Source organism: Harpia harpyja, chromosome 11, assembly GCF_026419915.1.
Source record: "Harpia harpyja isolate bHarHar1 chromosome 11, bHarHar1 primary haplotype, whole genome shotgun sequence".
NCBI classification, from domain to species: Eukaryota; Metazoa; Chordata; class Aves; order Accipitriformes; family Accipitridae; genus Harpia; species Harpia harpyja.
Window position 1 is genome coordinate 41190424 of NC_068950.1, and position 24835 is coordinate 41215258.

The 24835-nt window shown below is 43.9% G+C and overlaps 1 protein-coding gene across 8 annotated transcripts in view; it reads right to left on the bottom strand.

Annotated features, from left to right (window-relative positions):
- DAB1 (DAB adaptor protein 1) overlaps positions 1–24835 on the bottom strand; it is a 474713-nt gene that overhangs the window by 243061 nt on the left and 206817 nt on the right. The window lies entirely within an intron of this gene.

The window sequence follows — 24835 nt, forward strand, 5'->3', positions numbered from 1 at the left end:
CGAGACGCAGGCAAGCCGTGACCTCTGGCATCCGTTCTCATTTTCCCAAAGGAAAAACATCCTCTAGGACCGACCACAGGATTTAGTGCAGGCTCTTCTCTCCCCTGCCAAAGGAGCGACTGGCTGGAAGCCAGTGAAATGAGCCCAAGGGGCTTCCTAGGGGCTGTGCCTTTACCTTCTCTTCTACTACGGCTTAAAGTGGGGAAAAAAAAGGGGGGAAATCTCCCCATCTGGGGGCCCTCATCCCCCCCTTCCAAAATGGCAGCAACTGCCTACAGTCCTTTCAGTATCACTAAGATAAATAGCATCCTTCCTGTGGCCTGCTCCTCATCTGCTCAGGCTAGTAAAGCTGTAACCTATGTGTACTTATTTTATCAACAATAACTGTAAATTGGGACAATTTTATTATTTTGGGATTATGTTTGCCAATAAAAAAGAAAAGACAGTGCTAGGCTGAAAGAATTTGATGGCTACGCATTGATTTTGAAATCCTGGCCGTGCTGCCTGCATCCTGAAGTGCTTACCTTGCTGTCTGCCCTCCTCTTGCTTCCTTGATTGCTTGAGTTCCTAAGTCTAAATAATGTTCTAGGCACTACAAGTCAGGCCATGGCTTGCATGTCACCAGCTCCGCAAAGACTTTGCAGCCACTGTTAGCGCCTGATGATGATGCAAAAGCTACTGCAGAGCAATTCACAACACACACACACACACACACACACGAAGTACAAATAGCGCTTTCCTCCCTAAAGCAAGCAGATGGGACTCAGAGCACAGAGGATAAACCACCATTCTAATAAAATCAGTTTGATCAGATGACCTGAGCTTGAAATTAAGGTGTTAAAATCCAAGACAAGGAGAATTTCTGATTGGCAGTCAGTGATGTCATACCTGTGCCAATTACAGAGGTAATTCATGTAGCTGCCTTTAAAAAGAAATAATTCCCTCTCTGATACAGCAATAAGACATTGTAGACAGCCCGTTTGCAGGGGATTACATGGCACTTCTCAGGTAGTTAAAGTCACTGAGCCTTTTGACCTTGTGCCTCCTAACACTACTGGAGGCATAATCGCATAGGAATGCGCTGCTTACCATGTGTGTCTTATTGCTTAAAGTCCAGCCATCCAGCAACCTGAGCTGTGGACCTCAGGCTCATTTTCTATGAATTATTATGAGAAAACAACATGAATGTAATAAACAGCGCTATTAATTAGTTTAGTATATCATTTCAGGAATGGACCACACAGACTAAGAAACACTAGAAGCAGCCTGTGCCAGGCCAGAATAAAAGCATTTCTCAGGTCATTGCCTTAAACACAGGTATTTCGTGCTACCATGACGCTTACACAAGACAAGTAAATCTTTGCACCTTGCACTCTTGAAGTCACTAGAACTAATTGTCTTGCCAGATAAGATCCTAGCTTACTCACTGTCATAACGTTCAGCATATAATGAACATCAGGCAAGGTGAAAATTGATATAAAAAGCATTTCTAAGAGCTAAAAAGTTAACACCTAAATTGGAAATCGATATATGCTCTAAGTATTGATCAGCAGAACAGAAATCTTCAGGTTTTTGCCTCTGCAGAGTGAATACTGTTATAGGTTGAGCTAAAGTCCTCTGAAACACCCTACTTTTAGCAGTTATTAAAAAAAAAAAAAAAAAAAACAAAACACAAAGCAAACCAACCCTATGCTTTATGGAATGATTGCCTAACTCTATGACAAGCATGTGCATCTGTGCAGAACAACCAGAAACATGCTAAGCCAGATGTCAGCAGTGACTTTTTTACTGTCTCTCAGTTTTTGAAGTCATGCTTGCCTCCTGAAGACAAACAGCAAAGACCAGAAGAAACCACAGCTGAGGAGCATCACCTTTGAGGAGAATGGCCTTTGGTACAGGCATGGGAAGGGCAGGTCTACACCTGATGATGGAGCACAGAGCAAAGATTTTGAGCTTGCTCAGTAAGTGGAAGCCCAGATCTCATCCCTGCAGTGCAATGCCCAGGCCTTCTTATTATTCTGCACGTAGAATTGCATGAAGGCAACTATATTGCTTTTGGGAGCAAAGGTAGCATCTCTGCGCAGTGCTCTATGGTGGGGACATATTTGCTTGGGTCAACGGTAGGTGAAGAGCAGCTGCGGAATATGTCATCACATGCTGTATATCTGCTCAAAGCAAGCTTTTCAGACTCTCTGATAAATTAAATAGCTGCGAAAAACAAATGTCTTATTGTTTGAGTCCTCCAGCCTGCAAGGAAGCAGGAATTTCTGCGCACTACATCAAAGAAACACTTGACCCTATGTGATCAATTCCTCCTCCTAATTATTACACACCGAAAGACCTGAATTTCTGCTAAGTTTCTCAGGTGAAAAGGGGCAAGAACATCTCAGAAAAGGTTAGAAACACTGTACATCTCTATAAATATTTGTTGGTCTGCATTCCTTTAACTTTGCATGATTAAATACAGCCTGCTTCTGTTCTTCCACTTTATCCTCCGGGGAAATTTATCATCAAAATTATTGTACAGCATTCATTACTCTAGCCTCATTTAAAACCTTGCCCTACTTATTATTTAGGCTGCAAAAAAAAAAATGTTGCTTTGTATAGTATTTCCTATAATAGTCTCAATCATTACATTTAAAAGATTGCTGTAAGGCAGCTTAGCCTGCATTAGAGAAAAATAAAGTGGAATTCCATAGTTAAGTGTTACAGTTCTTATTCAGCTTTTGTTTCCCAAATCATAACAATGCAACGTTTCAATTCCTTAAAAGGCTCTCACCGCTAATTAGCAACATTCAGGACTTCAGTCCCCAGCTTTGAAAGGGACATCTAGTAGCTCTCCTCTGGCTTAAAAGGTAGTGGGGAAAGGCAGAGAGATAAGCAAGGCAGGCAGGCAGGAGGCTCTGTCAATTCAGAGGTGCCGCGGTCTTTTATATCAGTGGTGCAGGGAACACACTCAGCTGTCACAGTCAGACCAGCAGGCAAAACAAACAGATGATATTTTCTTAACTCTTATTCAAAATTTCTGTGTAGGATAAAGAGACAGACATGGCTATTTAAAAGAAACAAGATGTGGTGTCAAAAGAGAGGGAGAAAATCTAACTTAAATCCCAGTAGTAATTGGGGAAATTGTTCATACTGATAGGTGAAGCCTCTTAATTTGGGTTCCTTCACTAACAGGACTATTCTCACACTGAGTACCATTGCTGGTTTTTTAGATAATCCTATGTATGTGTCTAACCCTTCTGTACTTCTGAAAAAGGATCATTAATTGGAGTCTGAAGTCACTGGTGCAGTGTTGTGGTTTAACCCCAGCCGGCAACTCAGCCCCACGCAGCCGCTCGCTCACTCACTCCCCCCCGGTGGGGTGGGGGAGACAATCAGAAGGGTAAAAGTGACAAAACTCGTGGCTTGAGATAAAGACAGTTTAATAGGTAAAGCAAAAGCTGCACACGCAAGCAAAGCAAAAGAAGGAATTCATTCACCGCTTCCCACCGGCAGGCAGGTGTTCAGCCATCTCCAGGAAAGCAGGGCTCCAGCACGCCTAACGGTGACTTGGGAAGACAAACGCCATCGCTCCAAACATCCCCCCCTTGCTGCTTCTTCCCCCAGCTTTATATGCTGAGCATGATATCATATGGTCTGGGATATCCCTGGGGTCGGCTGTCCCGGCTGTGTCCCCTCCCAACTTCTTGCACTCCCCCAGCATACTCACTGGTGGGGTGGGGGGAAAAGCAGAAAAGCCCTTGGCTCTGGGTAAGCACTGCTCTGCAGTAACAAAAACATCCCTCTTATCAACCCTGTTTTCAGCACAAACCCAAAACATAGCCCCATACTAGCTACTGTGAAGAAAATTAACTCTGCCCCAGCCAAAACCAGCACATACATTTTTTCCTGAAATGCAGACCCTCCTGGGGAGGATCTGGGGGAGAAGTCATCTCTTCTCCCATTAGCAGCCCCAACAAGATCTTCTCCTACATGGACTGCAGAATGGAAGACTTTTATTTCTGGTTTGACCATAGCAAATTCAAATGGAAACCACAGGGTGGGCAAAAGCCATACGTTAACACTGAACATTTTTTGGATGTTGTATCACGTATTTATTGGCTTGTTTAGGTTGTTCCAACCTTCCTCACTGCCCTTCCTGGACTTGACCTCAGTGGCTTTTTGCTACCCACAAACCCAGCTACCCTTCCACCTCTTCTCCATCCCAGATCAAAGACCTGATATAGGACTTAGAAACATACAAGGAACCCCTGGTTTAACCCTCTGCAATGGTGGAAATTACCCGGTTATACCTAATCTTCACTTCAGGTTTTGATTCACAACTGTACTTTTCCCTTTCACCCGCCTACCTTGTCTTTTTAACCGCTTTCTAGGAGAGGCCTTGCTAAAGACCTTTCAATATCGTAAATAAATGAGATAAGCCAGTTCCTCTCTCTTCCTTTCTTATTGACAAGTTCAAAGACTTCTAAGAGATTAAGAGTGAAAGACTGTAAGTGACCTGCTGGGTCATCAAGCCTAGGCTTCTCCTATCACTTCCAGCCACATCCTACAGTACCTATCTACTGGATAAGCCTGATCTTATCAGCATCTCCCAAATGTTTTCTTTTTTTCTTATCATTTGAACCAGTTTACCAGGTACAAATGAAAGGCTTAGTGCTCTGTAACTCCCTGGATCATTTTCTTTCTGGTGTCACAAGAAGGCATTTTGTCCTTTCTATCCACTGAGCAGACACACTCCTCATCACCCACAGGAAGGGAAAGAAAAAGAGGTAAGTCTTGGTGGAAGGAAGGGAAGGGAACAGGACAGCAGAGCTCATGTTTATACAAGATGTACTGCCAACTCCAGTACATGCACTGCACTGACAAACCAGTGAAACAATGAAAATTCCTATTTTATAAGAGAGAGAGGTCAAGGTAGGGATCAATATTTTCCTTGGGTATTATTTTATCATTAGACTTAACAGATAAAAATATGTTATTTTCTTTTTTACCCCTAATTGTATGGATTCGGAGTTAATAATGAAAAATATGCAACATCCTGCTATGAGCTATGCACAAAATACAGCTTTTTCATGAGCCTGGTCAGCAGAGGCTGTTTCCGATCTGTTCTGATGAGTGTCTGTGTGCTTCCTATGACTGGAGGGACTGTGCTCGTTAGCTGTGCCGTGCTCTAGAGGGGCAAATTACCATAGACGAACCTCGCAGCCGGCCCAACACCCAGCTCTGTGCGCCAGCAGCTGCTCAGCACACACAGATGCACACTGGCGATCTCGCTGCCTTTCAACAAAATATGTTAGGAAAATCCATAATGCTAAAACATACCTATCACCATAAAAGGGGGTTTCACAAGAGGAAAGTATGTTCTGCGTCCTGTCCCCGGCAGCCATTTTAAGTGCATAAAAAGCTGTAGACTTGTAGCTTGCTGCAAAGAGCAGCAGAGATCTCACCCAAAGGGGACACCGCTCTGGTTCAGGGCCAGGAGAGGTCAAACGTCACCGCAGTGCTATGGTCACGGGCAATTTCCAGCAGGTCTGAGCCGCGGCCCATTAACCCATGTGCTACACAAATGCACCAGGTTAGAATGCTCACATGAGAGGGAGCAGCTTGCCACCCTCTCTGGGTACGTACCAGCCCCAAATCTCTTCTTACATGCAGCAAACTTTTTAATATGACACCAGTTTACCTCCAGAGGTTGATCCGCAAAACACTTTGATGCAACCAAAACATCTCCCCAAACCAGGTTCCTGGAGCAACCCTGAGAACACGTTGGGGTGTGCAGGGCTCAAAGTGGGGAGAGCCCACTAATGCAGCAAAAATGAGCAAGACCGTGAACCTGAGCAGATCCTCAACACTTGGAGAAAGAAATTTGGCTTTTTTTTTGAGTGATATAACTTGCGATGGAATCTTTTTCAGAAAAAAAAAGTATTATGTTTGTTTTCTACAATAAATTAGCATTGTCATCTATTTTATAAACGAAGGCTATCTATACTTAGGTATTCCGAAATATAGCTAATCCTTTCCATAAGCATTTAACAAAAAAAGATTACCTTACGAGACACTTGCAACTTAACACGACTCCCAGAAGGGGAGACCACAGCTACTACGCGACAGACACAAGGCACAGCTGGTCCTGCCAGGAAAATGCATCAAAATCACCTCCTTGCCTCCTGGATCCAGGAACCCAGTGCAGATCCCCACCGCTGCCAGCTACAAACCCCCCTCCAAGCAGAAGCTGCTTCCTCCTAGACAGGGGAGCTCTGGTGCCTCCGGTCACGGGGACAAATTTCCTACAACACGGTGGAGCAGGTAATTCCCTGCAGCCCATGGAGAGGACCACACCAGAGCAGATATCCACACTGAAGACCCCACTCTGGAGCGGCAGGGTATTTCCTGAAGGAACCACGGCCCGTGAAGAGCCTACACTGGAGAAGGTTGATCCTGAAGGACTGCAGCCCATGGAAGGGTCCATGCTGGGGCAGGGGAAAAGTGTGAGGAGGAAGGAGCGTCAGTGAGAGGCCGTTACGGACTGACCACGACACCCCGCTCCCACCCACCCTGCGCTGCTGGGGGCGGAAGAAGTTAGAGGAGCTGGGAATGGAGGAGTGGAGTTGAGCCTGGGAAGAAGCAGGGAAGACATGTTTTAGCTTTGTCTTTGTTTCTCACCATCCTACTCTATCTTTAAGTGGCAATAAGTTATTTTAATTTTCCCCAGGTCCAGACTGTTTTACCCATTAAAGTAATTGGTAAACGATCTCCCTATCTTTATCTCAACCTACGAGCTTCTCCATCGCATTTTCTCCCCCATCCTGTTGAGGAGGGGGAGTGAGAGCGGCTGGGTGGGCATCTAGCAGCCAGTCAAGGTCAACCCACCACACTTGTCCATTCCCTGGCAGGCACGTCTTTCTTTCCAAGCGTTTATTTAGAAGACCTTGCTGTCAAACCAGCATCCCACAGAGAGTTAAGGGCATTATACAGGACCTGCAGATGGTGTTTGAATGGTATGACAGGGACCACTGGACACTGGCCATAGGCAGGGATCTTCATAACCACTATTACAACAGTGCTTTTCCCTAACTGGAAGCTCTATAGCAGCTGGGAACTGGCTAGTGCAGAAGACAGAGAAGTTGATCCCAGCATGACAGCCTTTCCATCAATCCAGCCTCTATCATTTATTTAAGTGTTCTTCTAATCTTCCAGGCTGCAGCTCATACATTTATATTCTTAAATTCTTTATGAGCAGCAGGATTAACGCCTCTTTCATCAGGCTGATCCTGACTAGTTTTGATCTGTTCCAGGAACCCCAAAGCTTTCAATAGTTGTTATAGTCTGAGCTGAGGTTTTCCCCAACGAGAGAGCTGCAGCTTTTCCTGTGGCACAGCCTACAACAACTTCAACGTGTTTGTATCCCATCATTTCTATGTGAAATCAGCAGAAAGAGAAACTACTGTTACTAAGGGGATGGTTGTGGGATTATCAGTTGGTTGTCAGAACATGAGTCACAGAAATCGCACCCCTCCTTCTACATCTCAAACCAGAAGAAATGAGCTGTCAGGTTGGCAAGAGTCTTTTCTGTTCCTGAGCATCCAAAAGAACCGATTTTAAACATTTTAAGCAGAAAGGTCCATGTCCCTAAGTTGAAGGGACACCTCTTTTTCTGTGGTCCTTTTTGCAGATTTTACAAGAGGTCAACCAACAAAACAAAGTAGATCATCAAATGCTTGCTGTGTTTGAGGTCTCCCGCAGGTACCTGCCGGTGCAGATGCTTCTCTTGCTGTGCCACACGTAGCACAAAAGAGGTCCAGAAACAGGCTGACTTGCCAGGGTATGTCTACAATCACGGTCTGAGCCCAGCTTCTCTCCAGCCCTACATTCATTATCATTCAGACAGGAATGGGATCTCAGTCAGGTCTTCTGCCCCTGCATTTGCCCCCAGATGTCATTCCACATCTGGACAATGTTTCTGAATTTGTTTCCCAGATGCTTCTGGCAGCGTCTGCCCTTTCTCGGCGTTTCATGCCAGCAGCATCCCCGCGGTGAGCGTAACAGGGTTTGAGGAGGTTATTTCAAGGGGCGCTGAGCAGGAGTTGAACCTTGCTTCCGTTGGTCTCCCTCCGAGGCCGAGCTTCCCCGTCCTGATGTCAGCCCACCTGCACCTCAAGGAGGAGCTACTGCTAGGCAAGTAAATCATACTGGGCTCCCTACCACTTACAGTGCCACCCTAAAGCCATGTTTCAGGCCCGAGACTGTAAAATAAGTATTTTCCCCCACAGTAACACTCTTTCTCCTCAGTTGCAAGAAGAACAGTTCTCAAAATCCCACTTAGGGTATCAAACACGAGTAGGTCAAGGCTGTGGACCTTACCTTCCATGCCAGATCTTCTCTCTCTAGAGAACATTTACTAAATTTGACCACCCTTCCCCTCTGCCTCGCCTGTTATTTGGGCAGACTCCATTCCCACCCACTGTTGAGTCCCTCTCTTGCACAGATGTGAGAGCTTCATGCAGCTAAAACCTGTCTGATAACATCCATCACCATCTTGTGCGCTGTGGGTTTCAACCTGCATGTGAGTGCTTGTACTCTGATGAAAATAATGAAAACTGATTATCTCATCATGTCATTTGCAGTGGAAAGAAAGGCTGATTTTGACTTCCAAATAGCTGGATCTAATCCTCTGTCATGAGTTCACTGTCACTTTCCCCTCCGCAGCCTTTGTATCTCTTATCTGTTAAAAATGAAAGGTTTTGAATGGGAACGGGCGAGGGTCATCTCTGCCTACACTTCTGTTCCACAGCCAGTGTTGTAGAACAAATACTGATGAGGATCATGATGATAATGAAGAAAATAATAATGAGCATTGATCTCGATGGGGATGCTCCTCTGTCGTACCAGGCCACTAAGATGAGAATCAGGAATCCCCTGACATAAAGGATGTGTCACGCTAAAGTTTAATTAACAGCAAATCACAACCCAAATGACATATTCCCCCCCTTCACACTCTCAATTTTCATAACTGACTTTTCACAACAAAACTCCAGGGGACATTTGGAAATGAAAGTAAGAACTTCTGCCTCCTCGTACAGCTTGTTACGCTGAGGGAGTCAGTCACCCGTGATTCCCCTCTGATTTTCTACAGTCTAAATCGCAAGCAACTTCTGCGTAGTCCGTGGAGAGACATCAATACAGATGAGAGGAGAATTAGGTCCAACGGGCTTCAAGAAGACACACTTGGCGTTTTATTTCACAGCTTCACGTGCTAATGGCAACACGTTACCTTCTGATAATGGTGCCATCAGTGCATGGCAGCTGAACACACACCACCGCTCTTTTCAGCTCTTTTACTGCTAAAAAAGAGGGAGTGCTTACGTCCACTCAGAACACTTTGCACTTCTCCAGCACCATTTCCTAGCGCTTTCCCAACATAAACAAATTAACCTAGGTGAAACGCTCAGGAGAGCACCATTAGAGAGACAGCATGAGGCCCTGCTTGCAGGGTCAGCTCTATTAGGCATCAAACCGTGATGCTGCGGTGGAGGTGGGCTGGTTCCGAGATCCCACACCCAAGCCTTGACTCTCAGCCCCCACTGCCTGGTGCCACCTTGGCTTTCACATAACCATGCAGAAAACCAACATGAAACAACTGGTCACCACTGAAAACATTTCTTTTTATATATATATATATATTTTTTTTTTTTTTTTTTTTTTTTTTTTTTACTTTTCAGCAAGATTTTTAACTTGATCTAGGTCCCCATGAACACTACTGGTGGAGCAGGAGAGCCAAATCAAGAGGGTTGGGGAGAGAAGGACCTCCCCTTTTTGCAGCAAGGAGGATTTGCCCTGGAGTCGGTTGTGGCAGTATGGCATAAGGAGTGCTACACATTTATAAGGTTGCTCCTAGCTCATATCAGGATCAGAAGAGAAATTAATGCTCATGGGAAATTCATGTAGCTGTAAATAATCAAGAAATAGAGCCCAGGACTATTGGTATTTCTGTAATATAAATATTTTTATCTTGCTTTCAAGTGCTAGGCATTTAAAAGTTTTTTTTCCCCAATAAACGTAAAACATCTTTTGATTGACATACTCCTCTTTAACTGCTCATGCAAGAGACCACGCAGGCAAACATGGGTTCTCTTTCTGTCAAGACCTAAGAGAGATCTTGTTTATGAAAAAGTGCAACACGTAGAATTCTTTAGAAGACTTTTTTTTTAAAAAAACTACCAAGAAGTAGTTGACTCATTTTACAGATTAAGTAGGAGGACGTAAGGAATATCTCAGGCAATTCCATGCATTTACATCCATTACATATTAACTCATTACATATCGATCAGGGAAGGAATCAATTGTTCAGATTAAATCAATCTCCAACAGGATAAGGTCATAGACTTGTGCTATTAACTGCAGTCAGCCACTTAAGAAGAGGATACCAGCAGAACAGTTCAAAAACCAAGTACATTTTCCATTGATAACCTGTTCCATAAACATTCCCCACGGAAAAGTTCACATAAAAAAACCACAGCTGAATTCGGAATACAACTACAGCGCTGCACAGGAGATATATAACACATGAGTTTCAGGGTACTGTCCCACACTATAATCCAGCCATCTTCTCTTCCCTGCACGCAGCTTTTCCCCGATAAAGAACAGCCCTTCCTGACACGTGGAGATTGAGCTGATGAAGCAAAGACTGCGAAAAAATGGAACACAAGGCTGCACAACTCCAGCCCTCCTGTACGGCTGTGCCCTGCACATGCAGAATCGACATTTACTGGCAGGAGCCAGCACAGGGCAGGCCAGCAGCAAGGAAGTCTTGATCCTATCTTTGGGAGAAAGAAATAATCATACTTTAAAAAAATAAGTGAGAAATAAAAGGCCAAGTTTGTATAAAATTCAAGCAAGCCAGTCTCGCAAATCATAACTTAGCCAGCTCACACTGCTGTAAGACAGAGATCTGTAATCTAATTGAAGTGAATAGCTTGAAGTGCACTGCTATTAGAGAATCAAAGCTCCTGTGTCTCAGCTTCAATATCTGTGAAACAGAAGTAATAGTGTTTACCCACCTCACAGAGATAATAGGAGTAGTTACGTTTGTACAGAAATGCGATCATGTTAAAAGCACTGTGGTATAAAAGTGCTAAATATTATTATTAGGTGTATGTTTTGGTACTCCAAAAATACAATGCATTCAAGCTCTTCTATTTCTTTGACACTTCTAACAGGCTTCCAATGTGGCTTAAAACCCCTGCTCAAAAATAAACATCAGAATAATGAGCTTTCCTTATTTAATTCACCAAATCGGCACAATAAGCTCATGTTTAAACAAAAAATGAAAAGGAAACTTGCTGCTGTGCCAGAACAGCAGCACAATCAATTTTAATTAGCATTGCTCATTGTGGGAAATGATAAGGTATCAGTCATAGTAATTGGTGGTGTTGACAATTAGTCAAAGTCATTAACATCTCAAGACCCAGGACAAAAAAAGCTCGCTGAATTTTAAATATCTGGAGAAAGCTTGCTTCAAAATTCTTAATTTTTGCACCATCTGAAAACATTGCTTAGATTTATTATTTGTTAGTTTTCCATCAGAGCACAAGCGCTGTAATAACACAACCAACCCGAATGTCACCACCGCTTGATCAATACGAGTTTTCCACGGAGAGCTGCAGCGAGCGGGGCTGCCCTCCTCTCCTCCCGGAGCTTTGCCGGCGAGCACCGCCGCGGCCCCGCTTCCCACCGCTCTCCCTTTGTTTCCGTCGCCTGCTCTGGATGCTCATCCCAGATCCTATCCTGGGAGACACGCAGGACCGAATGGATCAGGAAATACTCCCAGCCAAGGGAAACACCTTCAGCTCCGAGCTGGAGCATTTCTAAACCCTGCATGGTCCCATCCAGGAAAATAAGCCCTTACATACACAGAGCTAGGGTGGATGCTGGCCATACAAGCAGAAGCAACTGCTACTTGCAGATATTGCCTGGACCACATCTTTTAATGACCACTACGAGCAATTCCTCAGGCTTCTTAGAAGCTCATGTGTAAGTCAAAGTCTGCAGCAAGTCACCAGGTGCAATACAGGGCACTTAAGGGCTTTGACCTGGTCTCCCTTACACCTGGGCAGCCCCAGCAACTGTACTGCCTGTGTTTGCTACCTGACTTATGCTGAAAGAGAATCTGTGCTGGCAAAGGAGGTCAGTGATTATATTAACCAACTGAGTAAACCCAATAGCCCACTTACATGGTTCAGATTAGAACTGACACAAAGATTTCTAATGTTTCAGTAAAGTTAATGTGTTAACATCAGGTTATTTTGCTGACCATCAAAACCATAAAGTCCCCGTGGTGTGGTAGACAGCTACTTGTACCTTCACATTTTAGTTGGGAATAGTCAAGACACCCAGTAAGTAGGTGCCTGAGAACAGGAGATGACCCACCACAATGAGTTGCATGTGGCTCACTTATAGACACAGCCGATGCTAAAAAAGGCAGAACAAGATTGCCACCAATTGAACCAAAAAGCATTTAGATAATCTGAAGGACTCCTGACCATCTGCCCTAGGAAGACACAAATCATGGAAATACACTGTTTTCTGCTAGAGGAATTTCAGTGAAAACTCAATATATTCCACCTCCCACACCCTTCTGTACCTTTACTGTAAATAAAGATGTATATAACACCACAATAGCCATCCTTCTGGTGTAAGTAGGTGTTATAGTTTAAAATAGCAGAGGTGACATGTATTACTCATTTGTCCTTTTACTGGCTTTAATGTGTTTATTTGTATGGAAATTAAAGTCAGGTAAAAATACCATCTCTTTTCCTAGCATATGTATCTATTACACAATCACGGCTATTATTCTGACCCTGGGCAATTACCACTCCCAAACAGACGCAGCCTTTCAAGCAACAGAGTAAAATATGAGACTGCCACAAAGGAATAAATCCTACCTGCCAGATGCTGTCGAGCAACACCACTGGTGTTAACTGTCAGAGAACACAGTTAAAAGAAACTCCCCCAAAACCCAACTGAGATTCAAAGCAAAGAAACTCTGATTTAAATTCCCCCCTCAGCCACTGGCCTGCAGCAGCAGCGGGGCTCTGCCACTGCGTCCGCAAGATAAACACCATTTTCAAGGTCAATTTCCTATGACCAGTTGCTTCATTTCTCATCATTTTCTGTCCAACTTCATAGATTACCACTTAAAATTGATTTATTCTTTCCCTTTCTAGCATTACTTTGCACTTCATTTAAAAGGGGGGTGGGGGTGGTTGATTTTTTTTCTCTGTTCTGTACAACGGTGCTGTTATAAGACGATGAGGCTCAGCTGGGTTTCAATTGACTAAAATGACTGTTCAGTAAAGCAGCGTGTTATAAAAGCTAAACAAAATCAAGAGGCATCTTCCAGCCATTCTCCTCTCTCTTCCCTACTGCTAGAAATATTGTTTTTTAGATACAGTGTCTTGAGCTTTTATGTTGTAGAGCTTTGATTGTAAAGAAAATGTTTTAATAGCCTCTAATAGAAAACAAAAGTTGTGTTTAGGTCTTCCCAGGGTTTGAGATTCCTTCTGCAGGCCGGTAGCACTCGCACTTTAGATCAGATTAAAGCTGACAGAGATGAAACTGCGCTGGCCCACATCCTTGGGCTTGCTCCAGGGCCTCTCATCTGCATTTCATCGTGATGTGAGCACATGTTCCCATCATTGGTACACTCATCTGCATCACTCTGAATGTTAATCACAGGCTAACCCAATTTCTTCAGCGAATTTATTACTTACTGTTCATTAAAGTTCATAAAACCGAACGTGAGCCTGAAATAAGCAGAACAACCTTAACAAGTAGTCCTTAGCTACGCGGCAACTCAGAGGTGGCAACATAGCCCTGAGGAGCTCCTCCATCAAAGGTGGATGCCAAAATCTCGCACACATTCTCCAGGGGATGTAAGGGGGGAAAGAAGGCAACGGGGCACCAAGGGCTGTCGTAGCTCTTTAGAAAGCTCTAAAATTGGCTTCCTTGTAGGAATTCACTTATCAAAACACACACAGAATTTTTTTTCAGAATTATCTAAAGATAGTTTTTCAGTGAACGAGGAAGAAACATCCAGGATGAAGGCAGAAAAGCTGCTTTCCTCCCCTTCTGCCCTTCACAGAGGCCCTGATCTCACCAACACTTGCAAAACACCGACAGCAAAGCACACGCACAGCCCCGCTCAGTCCGACAAGGCTGCTGTCGTGCGTGGAAATGAAGCGTGTCCCCAAGCACCTGCAGCATCACGGCCCCCACCTTCTGAATAACGTGGCAATACGAAGGGGAACAACACCAAAATAAGAGGAGGAGTTTGGTGGAGAGCACTCACGGGGAGAATCTTGGGCAGCGTGCACTGCAAATACCAAATGTTTTCCTGGCATCGGGAAACATGCACTTTCTTGCTGATGTCCCTAGCAGTTGGGTTGTGACACTTTGTTGCATTAACCTTTGCGATTTACTAATACCGCGTGGCAGGAACGTGCTCAGCCAACACTCGTGTGCTTAAAAATAAGCACATGCTTAAATGCTTTGCTGAGCAGGGCCCAAAGAAGCCGCATTTGTGTTTTTCACGTCGGAAAGAGATGATCTAATGCATTCTAATCAACGGCTAGAGTAAACATTAACATCTACCTCCCCAATGAACTCTGTGCATTTGAAATTATCTGAATTTCCTACATCAGTTCCTCAAAACCTCGGGAACACACACGAATCCAAGCCTCCAAAATCCCAAGTGGAAACTGCTAAAATTCTCCAAAGGACATTATGATTGAAATATTCAATCAGATGATGCTACCATCAGAATAATGAAGCCTTCGGAGGATTTGCTTCATCGAGTATAAAATAATTTTGAGAGACACTTTAAAGGAAGAAACCATGTCTGTGGGAAGAAACATGACTGGCTTTTTGGCAGAAAGAAGATTATTCTGCAAGCCAGAAAATGACACCTCTTGGTACTCCAACATCCGGTCCGTTTCTAGGCTAAAATTATACATCACAAAATATATAATTTTTGCACAGCTGTGTAAATGAAAACACATCTGTCAAGAAAAGAAATTACAGATGTTTATTCTCCAAAATTTCCATAACCATAGAATGAATCCAGGCTGAAATTAGAAATTTGCTCTCGCCTTTAATTAAATCAATTTGCATTTTTTTCTTCAGCTGATTAAATAACAGAAAAGCATAGAGGCGAGGGCGGGTTTCATGATTAAGGCACTGGACGACAACCCGGGAGAGCTGAATTCAATTCCTGGTCCTGCCACAGACTTCCTCTGCGACCTTGGGCTTAATCTCTTTGCGCCTCTTTTCCCCATCTGCGGAACACGGATAATATTACTCTCACAGTCTCCGACCTGTCTATTAGATTGCGAGCTCTGCAGGGAAAGGACTATCTATTACAGCTTGTACGGACAATACCGACTACAACGGAGACAGGATCAGAGTAGGACCTCCTGCTGCTCTGCCCCTTCAAACTCACAGCGGCAGCAACAAGCCGCGACCTTTCGTGGGACGGCACCGCTGCCATCCTCACGTGAGCCAAGCGTGTACGCAAGGAACGTAAAATACGTTTGAGGGAAAGCGATGCAGGGCTTTGCAGTGACTGTTATGGCCATTTTTCCATAAGGAATGCTTTTTCCTCGCTAAGCTAACCCCAAAGCGTGGGCAGGTGAGCTGTGCACGGTGGTGCAGGGTAGAACAAGGCTGCAGAGCGCGGGGCTGAGCTTAGCGGGGTGAGGTTTGCAGCGAAGTACAAAGCAAGATGAGGCCAAACTTTTTATCACATTCTGTTTTCCAGATCCTAATCCTGCTTCACAGAGCACAGTATTATACAGCATTGCATTTTTTGCAAGTAAGGCTGAGGTGCAACCTAATGAGAGTGTAAAGCCTGACTTTAATAGGGCCAAAACAGCGCTGGCTCTCCACTGGGACGGGGCTGCGGGTGAAGCTTGCAGCTGAGTGGTCGCAAATGCAGCAAAGAGAAAACAGAAATTCATCTCAAGAAAGAGACTAGATCTTAATGGAATTATTTTAGAGCACAATAAAACACCAAGCTGTCTTCATCGCCACTATTACTCTTGCCCAGCTAGACTGCAAGCATATCGCATCAAATCGACAGAAGGAAAATGAGTATCTTCAAAAGGAAACAGTTCACCACATAGCACACAGTCCAGCTACTATAATGATAAGTTTCCTGATAGTGATCACATTAAAACCCCCAGTGGTTGTAAGAGACTCTATGGAATTCATCATTTTTTATGGCTTTTTTTTTAAATAGAACCAAAACAGTGTAATTCTGAAAGAATATTTCTAGCTATGCTGTTTTAAAGGATTAACAAACCATTATGTACTGGAGCATACATAATGGAATCAGCAAACAGGAATCAGCAAATAATCTTCTGTCTCCGCGAAGACTAATGTGTAATTGCCAGAAGCACCGGGGGAATTTCTGCCTTTTGTTAAAGCTTCAGGAGGTGATTGTCGTCAAATTTCTTAATGTCCTCAGCTCATTGCAGGGGGGTTGGACTAGGTGACCTTTAAAGGTCCCTTCCAACCCCAACTATTCTTTGATTCTATAAATTTGACAGAAACACAGAACACAACAATCAGTTACAGGCATGAAAGGTAATGGTTACTGTTTAATACAATAACACAACTTTCACTACAGTCAGGAGCTGAAGCCTGTGTATCGATTTGCAGATGCAAGTGCTAACCGTTATAATTCAGTAGATTATGGGAAAAGAACAGTGAGCTTCTGAATGCTACGGACAAAGAGAGTCATGATATGCAAGATGATTTTTATGAAGCAAATTTTCTTCATGGAGCCTTTACACTGATACAGTCTCAGTTTAAGTCCATGAACTGATAGCCGTGATCAGACAGTTGATAGGCATCGTATTTCCCTAAGCAATTGCTCTTCCATTAAGAAGCTTGCATCAAACCAAAACACAATGGGGGAGACCAGAACACAAAGAATAAACATCAGAAAGAAACCCAGAAATGTGGTAATATTACAAAACTAAACCAAAGTTCGTGTCTTTACAGAACGAACACATTCATGGCATTATGTGAGTGAGCACTAGAAGTGAAGTACCACAAAAAAATCTTCCTGTGTGACCATCTTCAAGTTCAAGGCAATGGAGATCTGGAAGCTTACCTCCTGGGGGGACAGCTTGATACACATGGCATGCTAGGGCTGGAAGAAAGGCTGCATGCCCTATACAAAACGTCAGCAATAATGCATCTGATCACACTGATCCTACCGTAAGGAATTGTTTTCAAGAGAGAAGCAGCAAAAGCAGTACTTAAACTCGGATCCCGCAAGCTCTGAAAGGATTACTGGAGCGCTCTTCCAGCTGGTTTCTCTAAGAGGCAGCTATTGGCACCCAGAGAGGAAAGAAAATAGCTGTAAACACTGTACAGCATCATGCTGCACTCGAGGCTCAATGTGTCGTCTTACTGCAGACTACAAATTTACAAAGTTCACGCTGAAATCAGATGGACTCAGACCTACACACTACATCTAGCAGAAAAAGTATGAACACCCAATTTAGCTCTTCCTGTTCTTTTCCTCCCTTCTAATAATTACATTTAGATCTTGTGGCTAAGGAATTACTGATAAAAACAGCACTTGAAGATTTTTTTTTTTTTCTGTTTTGAAAGCCATCACAAGCCAGTGCAGCATATAGTTCTTGAAAACAATTTATCACACTCCACCGTAAACATCCACACCCAACTTCTGCAGAAGTCTTCTCATGTTTAGGTATATAAAGGAAGACAAACAATGTCAAGTGAGATTCTCATTATAGATTAAGAGATTTCTTCTAAATAATTTATTAGAAGGGCTGAAATGTCCTAACGTGTTTTGTGGGAGATCGGAGGCCCCGCTGAGAAGGCTTCTGGGGAATTTGAAAGAGTGACAGAAAGAAATGTGTCTGCCCGAATCACTGTGACAAAACTAACTCATATTCATGGATTTCTTTGAAAAATAAATATTCTCTGGTGTTACACTCGCTGTACTTTTATTCTTCAAAGTTTCTCCCTCCAAAGTAGCCAGCAGAATTTTCAGTACTGGTACCAAACCCTACTGAAAGGCACAGCTGACAGTAGACCCTCTCTTGAAAGGTCATGCAGTATCTACTGAGGGATGCCAACAAGATGATATCCAAATAACTTGTAAGATTTGTACAACCCCATTCCATAACGCACAATTTCTACATGCAAATAGCAGGTGTCCCTTTGCTCCAGATTCTTATCTGGTATCTCTTTGCCCACGCTAAAATTGGAAGAGCAAAAACGCTGAGGCCAACTGCTCGAGCACCCTGGAGAAGTTACCGCAGTGGTCACCACTGCTGCTGGAAACATTCCTGTTTGTGCTAGAGCAGCATCCAGAGACCCCAGTTAAGATAATGTGCTTACACACAGCAACATATAAAACATATGATAAAAAATACTTCTTGCATTCCCAAACAGGGAAAGGAGTCCGGAGATGGGTGTAGAAGCACAGTTACTGGATGTGGTAGGCAGAGAAGTGGGGAACAGTGCTGGCACAGGCTAAAGGTATTTGAGATGTCCCACCAAGGACAGTCAGCAGCTCACAGCCTGCACCAGGGGAAGGCTTGGAAAGGCACGGGGAGGCAAGAGCCACGCGTGTGCAGGACAACAGCAGTGTCTGGGGCTGGGGCAGCGAGGGCAAGGTGCTATGGGAGAAATGCCTGAAGCAAGAGGAGGAGCAGGAGGATCACAGTAAGATAAATGCAGAGAAATTAAACTGTCAATAGCTTCAAAAGTTGACATCAGATGATCGCGTCCAACGCAGCAGAGAAGGCTGGCCCATATCCTCATCAAACACTCCAGGTAAGAAGCTGACTACAGCAGTAGCATTTTGAATGGAGCTGCAGGAACACGAGGCAGGGGACGAGGTCTTTTAGTCTCTTATTTTTACCCAATGAACATATAAGATGCCGTAATCAATCATAACAACACTAAGAATAGCATCACAGTGCTGGAGCGGAGGCAGTCTTTTGCGGCAGCTGCTTTTTCCCCAGCTGCTACAGATGAAAAGATTTTGCTTGAAAGAACCATGGAAGACTTTCCTGTCCCGTGGCTGAACCTCACCAGGCTGCCGCCATCGCATGAGGTTTACCACCGCAATTCTGTTGCGTAAACCCATGACAGGAGCTTTGCTGGATAACTTTCCCCCTCTATCTTCTGAGCAAAGCATTCACAAACAGCTGCTGGCCAAGCCAGAAAACTGCATGCAGGTGTTCAAAAGCAATGTTAAAAATAAAAAGCCATATAGGCTGCCGAAATAAATGCAATTCCTATTAATAAACCTTTTAGACTTCTATCGAGGTTGAGAAGTCAGGTACATGATAGAAAAGGATGCTACGTATAACATACGTACTCCTTCAAACCTTATTATGCTGTAGCACATCTGTATTCCAGCAACATCTCAGGTAGGAAGTTGTAGCGATATCGATAAATTATATTCCGTCCACATCACTAGGGTGCCAGTAATGTTTCAAAATGCCTGGAGGATCACTGGGCAACTATCATAATGTATATATAAAGAGAAATCTTGTTTTGTCTCCCTAGAGACAGTTTCTCTTCTAATGGAGTGTGGTCAGAGGGACTCTGCTTAATTCATGCATTTAACTCTTGATCTCCATCACTTCACAGTGGTTTTGTGCTAACTACAATGTATAGAGACCATTAGGCAGTAAGACTAAGATTGACTTTTCTTCCTTCATGGATTATACAGAAGGAATGGGAGCAAGTCGGGCTCATTAGCATATGTTTAAAGAGTTCATGGGGTTGGCAGTAGCAGAAAGTACCCAGCAACCAGCAGAGACATTTAATTCTAAACCTTGCACATCAACATTAAGAGGAATATCTCTACTTCTCACTGTTGTATCATTAAACGAACCAGAAGCAGCTAAACTAGGACCTCTGGAGGTGCTGACAACAGAGAGTCTTCTGAGCTTAAAGAAAGATAACATGAATTTTAATTTTGTAGCAAACTAAGTGTTAGAGTACTTATTCCCCTTCAGTGGAAGGAATTAGTGTGAAAATGTGTGCCTAAACTCTTGTGGTGCAGCCAGGCATTCAAGGAACAAGGCCGTGCATTTCTGGAGCTCGGGGAGCGCAGCTCCATCCTGGCAGCACCGCGATCACCCCAGCCTCTCGTCGGATGCACCGCGGCGGTTTCTGGTCACGTAACCTCGACTGCCACGTGCAAACCTCGCACCCGAGGTGCAGCCTGCGCCTGGGAACCCAACGGGTGATGCAGTATCTCTCTGGTGACCTCAGCCTTCTCATCCAGAGAAATCAATCAGTGCTGCCTTGCAAATGCGGATGGGTTCGACCCAGATGACTGAAGGTTGTCTTTGCACCGGGGAGCATCGCTGCAGTGAGGTGGCCAAACGGCACGTCAGCCCGCTCCTCATCACTCCCAGTCTGCAGCTGGACCCATCAGGGCTGGTTTGAAAACACACCACCGTGCCTAGCATCAGCCTCGCAGGTATTTCAGGGATGCCTCATCCGAGAGCAGCAACCTCTTACAGACCGGCAGGACGACCAGGTGAGAGCAGCAGGAGTTTCAGCCACTTCACTTCCACCCATCCATGCTTACACACCAGCAACTTGAGCCATTAAATGACCTTCAGGTGCCACCCACTAGATCACACTGCCCAAGGAGAGAAGAGGGACTGAGAACTCTCACCATGAGCACCAAGGAACACATGGAGGTCATGAAAATGGATTTGGTGTGGAAATGGGCAGCAAAAGGCTCTTGTGCGCCTTCCCTGCTCCCCGGCCCTCTTACCAGGGCTGGTGGTCCCAACCTGGGAGTAAAAGCAGCAGCGGGGCTCTCCCCTCCCGGATCACCAGCCCGCAGAGAGCAGGTCTCTGCGGAGACAATTTAAGGCAGGAAGATAAGTAATGCTATTTTCACACAAACCTCCTGAATAATAGACTTTGCAGTAGCTGAAATGCTGGGAATGGGATAGGGCTTTTCTGCTTAATTCACAGAGAATTTGCATTCTGCCGCTTGTATCCGTCCCCGTTGTATACACCCATCCAAAAAGAAAAACCTTTCACTTAAGGATTTGAACCCGCTCTTGCACAAGGCAGGCTCCGGGTGTGCACCATGGGGTGGGAAGAGAGGCAGGGCAGCACAACAGGCCCATACGTGCCTATGCTGCCAATAAACTCCTTGCTTGAAATTTTGAAAAATGTCGGATATCAAGGAGCATATGTTAGAAGTGCCCCTGAGCAGTCACAGAACACTACATTTACAAACAGAGAAAACCAATTTGAATCACTCAATACATTTGCATGCAGCGTCTGTAGGATATTTTAGAATCAAGATTAATATGCACATTGAAGCAGGGGGGCCGTCATAACAGGCAGGGCGAGCTGGCTCTGCAGCTGGGGAGCAGCAACAAAGGATGCATGGGGAAATAGGAACCCTTCACAAACCCCCCCGGGGACAGAAGCAGCTTTCGGATGCCCTGCCGGCTGGCAAAAACCGATACAGAGGGTATTCATTGCTTTTGCAGATTACTGCTCTTCACACCAAGGTTGGTAAAGGCCATCTGAAATTAGATCTTAATCTTGTGCCCAGTGGCTGGCAGAGATCCCACCTGGGCTCAGCAGCTCGTGCATCCTCTCCAACACCCCTAAAACCACAGACCCTCACCCTTCACCTTCTTCATCACCTTTACTCATGAAGAAGTCAAGCTCAAAGAGCAAAATGGGAGAGGCAAAGCCCCCCCAGACATCTTCTCAAGCTCATTTTATACAGCTATTGCTTATAATGAAACGTTTGGGGGGTATTTTTTGAAGTGCAAATTGCAACAAAAAGCCTCGGTGACGTCCTGCTTGCCGACGAAATCGTACTTTATTCATCCTTGCTAAGAGGTGGCTACTGCGCTAGGGTTGAGGAGCTTGGGCTTTTGAAGCATAAGGCTTCAGTTTATGAGGTAAATAAGCCAGGGAGGTGATAAGCCACTCTCTGAAAACCCTTCAATAATCGCAGTGATATATGCCTTGAATTCACACTCCTTTCAGATTTCCCCAGCTTTTTAATGACAGAAAAGAAGATCTCAGTTTCAGAAATATTCAGTGTCCTCTATTGTCAGTCCCTAGCTTAAAAAATAATTAAGTTTACTCTCCTGCTAGCCTGTTATCAGGTCAGTGCAAGATGCTAAGAGATCAGTATGCCATGGTAAGAAATATTTCTGTCTATTTAACCCACTAATTCAATCTCAGTAAAGAATGAAGCCCATGAAGTATCTATTTATAAAGTAAATACAGCAAGTAGAAATCAAATATTGGTCCTGTTTCAGGCCATTAGCTGAGAGGATGCTGGGAAGGTAATAGCCACGATTTTTATAGTGTTAAAAAGGAGTGGTTTGTCCCGACTGTTGTCATTTTTTTCATGCCCATAAGTGTCATCCTGAAAATATTATGGGGAGCACTGGAAGAGAAGTACCTCAACTGCAAACTGAGAAAACACTCCTGAAGCATATGCAAGTCCAGGCACCGTGCGTGGCAGGACTCACTGTCCTTTTCTTTACCGTAAAGATATCAGACATCAAATGGTGGATGCACACAGCGTTCAGGCAATTATTGCTGACTGTCAACAGCTCATTTAAACATTTTCTTCTGTAAACGCAGCTTTGTGGACTGGCAATTTCCGTAAAGGTATTCATTCTCCTTAGAATCTTCCAGGTATTTGCAACAAAAGCCGGTGCCTCCTAAATTAAAGTGTTTCCACTCAGCCATCCTCCCTTAGTGCCTCTGGGAGGGGTTTAATTGGATTACTTCACAGAGATTATTTTCCAGTACAGTCTAGACCTAAATATATCAGGATGTACCTTCTCTCATCACACTGATGGGGGACTCCAGCACCCCTTGAGAGGACAGTCCTGGCACACAGAATGAAACGGAGGTAACGTGGACATCGTGGTGGTGCTCAGGAAGCATCACCAAGGCACCTACCAAAATTTTGGGGGAGGAGAATTTTAAAAGTTCCAGGTTTTAGCATTTAGCACTACTCCCCTCCCCCCTTATTTTTTTGAGCTAAAGCAGCACATTATGTCCCCTCTCTTCTTCATCCCCTAACATACGGCGTTGAAACGACTCCGCACTACCTTTCCCATTTTGCAAATCCAGCAGAAATTGTCCATCCTGTATCCTCAACATCCCTTCATCATACGAATTAATGCGGAAGTTTCAACTGCCAAAGTAATACAGCTTTAGAGTGCAATTAAAAATGCATTTAATTCCACTAATATTTCACAAAGAACATTTTTACAAATAGCAACTCCCTTCCAAAAAAATCACATAGTAAACGTCACAAGTGCCTTAAATAAAGGGAATTGCTATTGATCTCTGGGTATCCTAAATTCAGTAAAATACTGTAGCAAAATTGGTTTCTAATGAAACCGTAATTTAAATGTCATTAATTTCATATTTGCCATTCCCTTTTTACTGCACTGATCCCTAAATTAAAGGACCCTAATGTCTCCTATGTTATTTAGGGATTTAACGGGTTTGATCCAGATTTAAAGGTTTAGAAGTGTTTTGTTTGGAGTTTCTCATATACTCTCCTAGGAGTCATTAAACCTCTGCCAGAAACCGGGTGCAAGCTAATTGTAGTTTCCAAATAAATCTGTATTTTTAAACTGGGGAAGAAACCTCAACATTTTCCATTTCTAACCAACCAACCCCCATTTCTCCCTTTTCATGGTAGAGCAGTGCAGCTGAGGCGGCTTCTCATGGGATGATTTCTGACCCCAAACGCATTTCAATATGGGAATTTTTACTACTTTCGAAAACCAGCCATGAAAAATAGAGTATGTTAAATCACAAAAGCCCAGCTGCTGCAAATGAGATGTTAAAGCTGACTTGTTATGACCACTGAGATCCTTATTAATTTCTTGGACTCTATTTGCAGAACATGGGCTGCTTCTCTTGCGACCCCGTTGGGCAGTGATGGGTGAACACCTGGAAGGCAGGTTGGTGATACCAGCCTTTCTTATTTTACCAGTTCAAACCACAACACAGAAAATACTGCAGTATTTCTTACAGACAACACATAGAAAATTACAACCTCCTGGGGTAAACCCTCACGTACTTCAGCTGCATGGGACAAGCACAAACCCATCAGAGGTTCACGACTGTCCTGTGAGAAGAATATTAACTTTAGTTAGTGGCATGTGAGGGGAAACAGCTTGCAAACCATGGGAGATATGATGTCCAAAGGAAGGCAGGAGCGAACCCTAAATGAATTTTCTAGGTATAAGTGGATGGCTTTTGAACGGAGCAGTGCACTCCTCTGTGACTTGCACAGTTTGTGTAATAACTTCAATGTACTAAAATTATTGTTGTTTCCCCACGTACAAGGATCTCCCCTTAATTGTCCACGTAGAGAATTTAAATTGTTCAACGTGGAGTTGAATTCTTCATTTAAGTGGTTTGTGTCTTTATTGGATAATCTCTTACATGTGCTTCATTATATCAATAACAGTAGGAAATTATTGATTTTTCTAAAGCCATTAAGTTCAATTAGCTTTACAATTCAAATGGAAAAATGGTAAATTACCTTCATTTGATGATAAAAACAGTAAGAGGAAAAAAAAGGATAATACCCTAATTTGTGAAGTATGCGAGCAAAGTGGTAAAGGTAAAGCAAACAAATGAATATTAGCATAACAGCTCTAATCAGCGCTGTTCGGCATTTAAAACTGGCATCATTATGCTTACTGGACTGTGTAGCAATAAGTAGTTGTGATGATGTTTACCC